We start from the raw sequence: 4,457 nt of genomic DNA, 5'->3' as shown, positions 1-4,457 counted from the left end.
TTCGGACCACTTCCTTTTTCTTCTGGTTGAGCCTACCTTCTCTTCATTCTTTGAACAGCTGGGGACATGAGTGAATGCCCCTGGTGCCTCTGTCACTCATTCGTCAGTTCTCTCGGCGCTCCTCGCCTTATTAACCCGGGGGTTCCCTACTTTATTCAGCTCATGCTCTTCTTTTGAACAAGATGGGAGATTTATTGGGAGAACACAGGGAGCCCCAGAACAAACAGAGAATAGGCTCACCGGCCTTCCCCAAAGAGCAGAGCCCGCGGCTGGTGAGACAGGAGAAGCCAAGCCTGCTCCCTTCCTTCCCCACCCTGGGGCCACATAGCCACCCAGGCCCCTCAGTCAATCCTCCTATCTTTTAAATCTGTTGGTTTCTCCCCACTTCCACTGCCATCACCCTCGTCTAAAGGACTGTCCTGTTTCACACTTGGAAAATTGAAATGCCCTCCGAATTTTTCTCCCCAAGTCCACTCTTGCCCGTTTCCAGTCTGTTGCCCTCCTCGCTGTGGCCAGTGTGACTTGCTGCAAATGGAGAATTTATTCAGTGGTTGTCCTTGCTTCTGGGATAGTCTCCAGAATCGTAGCGTGGTGTGGAACTGGATGATGGCTCCCCCAGGCTCAGGGCCCTTGTGGTGGCCCCTCCCTCCCTGGAGGATTTGGCAGCCCTATCCCTTATTGCTCTCGGGCAGGGCACAGGGGCTGAGCAGCTGCAAGAACCGGCATGGGCTTGACAACTTCTCCTTCTTCTGTGGCAACGATGGCATTCCCGACAGAGCCTGCCTTGGCAGCCTGAGTCCAGAGGGAAGGTGCCATGCAGCAGAGCCACATGGTGGACACATTGCGTGAGAGATGGACAGACCTGATAGTAGGCCCCTGAGATCGAGGTCTCATTTGTTATTAACCATAACCCAGCTGCTCCTCACTGATGCGCGTGGTCCACGTGACCTCGCTCATTGCCCCATCTCTGCTGGAGCCTTCAGTGCTCACACAAGCCTGTCCTCACTGATGCGCGTGGCCCACGAGCCCTCGCTCACTGCCCCTTCTCTCTGCTGGAGCCTTCAGTAGTTACACAACGTGCTCCTTCCCACCTGAGGACGTGGTCTGTTATTCTCTTTTGAAAGAATGAGAGGCACATGTTTTCCAACCACCCCAGGGGTTCAGGCCACTTCTGGAATAATCCTCATATTCTGCAGCTGTAGGAAATAATATTTAGAGATAGGGACTCACCCAAGTGAGATCGAACCTGAAGTGAGTTAGCTCACCCGTTACACAGCAAGCCAATCTCTGACACTGGGTGCGGTGGAAGAAAGTAGGAATTTTATTTTTGCACAACGCTGAGCAAGGAGAGAGGGCAGCTAGTGCTGAAATCCCAAACTCCCCAAAAAGCTAAAAGGAAGGGTTTTTATTTGGGGTTTTAGGTAGGGGAGGGGGAGCATATGGCCTTGCTGGTCGGAGCTTTCTCTCCAGCCTGTCTTTGGCCTTGAGACACTTGCAGAGAGGAGGGAGCCCATGACCTTGCTGGTCGGCAGCTTTCCCACCAGCCTGTGCTGGGAGGAGATAACGAATCCAGGTTGCTGTCCTTGGCAGTGTCTGTCCACATGGTGGACAGTGGATTCTGGAGCCAGGAAGCCAGGAGTAAACAGGGAATGAGTGTTTTGGTATTAACCCCATATATGCTGAGTTTGATGTAGGGAAACTGATATCAGGGCTGGTATCAATTCACCTCTATTTTATGTTCATCCCTCAATCTTGAGGGATTTGTGGCGGCAACTGATCTAGCAACTTCCTGCTGAAATGGGGCATAGGTTGTTTCATCTTACTGAACCAGTCTTTTCATAACGTGGTGATTCAGCTAGGCTCCCAAAGTTAGGCCTGTATCATGCAAGTAAGTAAGCAGGTATTTAATAAGAAGTTTTTCTAGAGAAACAAAAAGAGAAAAACAAGGTTTATGGTTGGAGCAAATTATAAACCAGTTCCTGAGCCCAGGGGGAAGATAATCAAGATTCCTAGAAGTCAGGGTCGAAGCATCTTTTGCAGTTTGAAATGTCTCTGATGGTGTCATCGGGCACTCAGGTAGCTTTTTGAGTGGCTTGCACAGCAGCAGACATGAATCTCTCTTAAGTTTACATCTGGTCCTCCAGCTTCAGTTTGTAAGGCTACAGGAAAAAAAGGGCAGGCTTAGTTTTCAATGATTTTTAATGAAAATGATGGGGAAAAAACCCCTGAAAATGTTAGTTTGGAGGCTTCTAGCCAGATATTTCAGGAAGCTAGAAGAATTCAGGATCCAGTCCAGTTAACAGATGTAACAAAAATCTTAAAGACAATTGATAAAACCAAAATCCAACATCCACAAATATGTATTATAGTCTTTATTGAAACACAAGTTTTCTCTCTCTAAAATCACCCTCAATTTCATTAGACATAGCTAAATTAAGACTAACTGGTTTGCAAAATAAGTCTAGTTTTAATAAATTTGGCATAATTATTTACGTAAGTACAGCAAGAATAGCAACTGATTATACAGGGTCTTTCAAATCTGCTTTGCTGGATTTTTTTATAAGGAATCTCTTTAAGGTCCTCCCCAAACCAGGAAAGTCAGACCAAGAACTTGTCATCAGATTCCGCCTGCAGTACCTACAGATTTGGGTGAGTTCCCCTGTTCACAAGATCCTCAAAATATTGAGGTTTCTTGTACCTGCCAGAGGGAGTGACATCCTTTGCTCAACCTTACCAGGTCACTGGAAACTCATAAGAATGGTACCAGGCCCATATTTCCAAGTGGCTTTATTCCAGAAAGTCAACCTTCATTCCTCAAAAGCTGTCTGGTCATATCTGAGCCTGTATGTTTTTCTCAAATATGATGTTCCAGTCAAAGCCTTGGTATTATAACTGGTGTTTCCAATGGTGTCCTGTTATAAGAAGAACAGATTCTTATTGGACTTATGCAAGCAACCATGTTGCCATGAGAATAAGAATACTTACTCATCAGGAGTTTTTACATTTTTGGAGGGCTCAGATAGGCAGAAGAAGATAAATGCTTCAATTTTGTTTACAAATTGCTATAAATCATAGTTCCTTAAGAGAATAGAGAAAAAGCTTTTCTTAAATCTGTAAAAAAACAAAAGCATCAAAAATCAGCAATACGTCAAGCAAAAAGCCATAAAAATTATAATCATCCGTATCAGTTTATTCTATCCTGTGTAATTGGTTCTGGATCTTAATCTTCTGTCAGCAGTTTCATGAAGTCATCAGTTTGTCTGTTAGAGTTCTGTAATTTCCTACCCAGTTCAGTTTTATAATCTGAAAGTTTATTGGAAACCTGTATTCTAGAGTGTCAGAGTCCATTCCATGAATCTCTCTGAAGATGAAACATATTTGCAAAAACACCAGAGTAAAACAACTGTCTGTAAATAACAAATCATTCAAAAATGATTACCATTCAAAAATGGTAAGTGACAAAGACACTTGACCATTCTTGTGACATGTGATACTTCGAGATAATAACCAGAATCATGGCTGACAATCTGAACAGATCAGAATTTTAGATAATTTTTAAAATACTTATATCAATAACACTCATTCACATAATACCATTTAAGAAAGTTTATCATTACTCATCTGACAACATTTCCCATGTAATCTAATATGCCAAATAAGCCTAATTAGCTTAGCATTTTTTTCTTATAGGAAGAGAGCAAATTTCTCTGAGAAGTCCCAGGGGCCCTCTGAAAATCCACAGAGAAACTCTCCCTCGTCTTCCAGGTCAAAAGAAAGCCTTTATTCAGGACTTGAATATTTGTGTGTGGTGGAGCTTGTCAAAAATATTAAAAGGTAAAGAAAAATATTTTTTACAACCTCTTTATTAAGAACAGACTAAAAGTTTAAGACGAGTATCTCTTTTTAAGAGAGAGAAGGCCAAATTTTAGTTTTGCACCCGTTTACGCTTGACATTGAAACTTATTTACTTAATACTTTTATTTCATCTCAGCCAAACTGACCAGACAGAACACTCTTTAGGGCTTCACTTTCACAAAGTTTCAGTTACCTAGCTTTTCCATCAGAATTTGTTCCAGTACTTTAGGACAAATTTATCTTTCTTAATTCAAGAAACAAAAATATTTCCACTCTTTATACCTTTTTTTTAACTGTAAACATACATTTTACTTTTCTTGTACACAGACCTTTTAGAAATGTGCGTTTTTTCATAGAAAGTTCCGCAGAACACATAAAACATGTTTATCAATAAACCTAAGCTTTGGGGCTGGCCCCGTGGCCGAGCGGTTAAGTTCGCGCGCTCCGCTGCAGGCGGCCCAGTGTTTCGTTGGTTCGAATCCTGGGCGCGGACATGACACTGCTCATCAAACCACGCTGAGGCAGCGTCCCACATGCCACAACTAGAAGGACCCACAACAAAGAATATACAACTATGTACCGGGGGGCTTTGGGGAGAAAAA

General features: G+C 43.2%; 1 long non-coding RNA gene across 1 annotated transcript; it reads right to left on the bottom strand.

Moving 5' to 3' along the window:
- Positions 1 to 1,903: 1,903 nt before the first annotated feature.
- On the bottom strand, positions 1,904 to 4,251 carry LOC138918737 (uncharacterized). The gene is made up of 2 exons (XR_011428444.1): positions 2,735 to 4,251; positions 1,904 to 2,159 (listed from the first exon to the last, which is right to left on the bottom strand). It is a non-coding gene; the product is annotated as an uncharacterized lncRNA (long non-coding RNA).
- Positions 4,252 to 4,457: the final 206 nt, after the last annotated feature.

This window comes from Equus caballus, chromosome 18 (genome assembly GCF_041296265.1).
Source record: "Equus caballus isolate H_3958 breed thoroughbred chromosome 18, TB-T2T, whole genome shotgun sequence".
Classification (NCBI taxonomy): Eukaryota; Metazoa; Chordata; class Mammalia; order Perissodactyla; family Equidae; genus Equus; species Equus caballus.
Note: the sequence above shows the minus strand (reverse complement) of the source record. Positions and strands in the feature narration are given on the sequence as shown.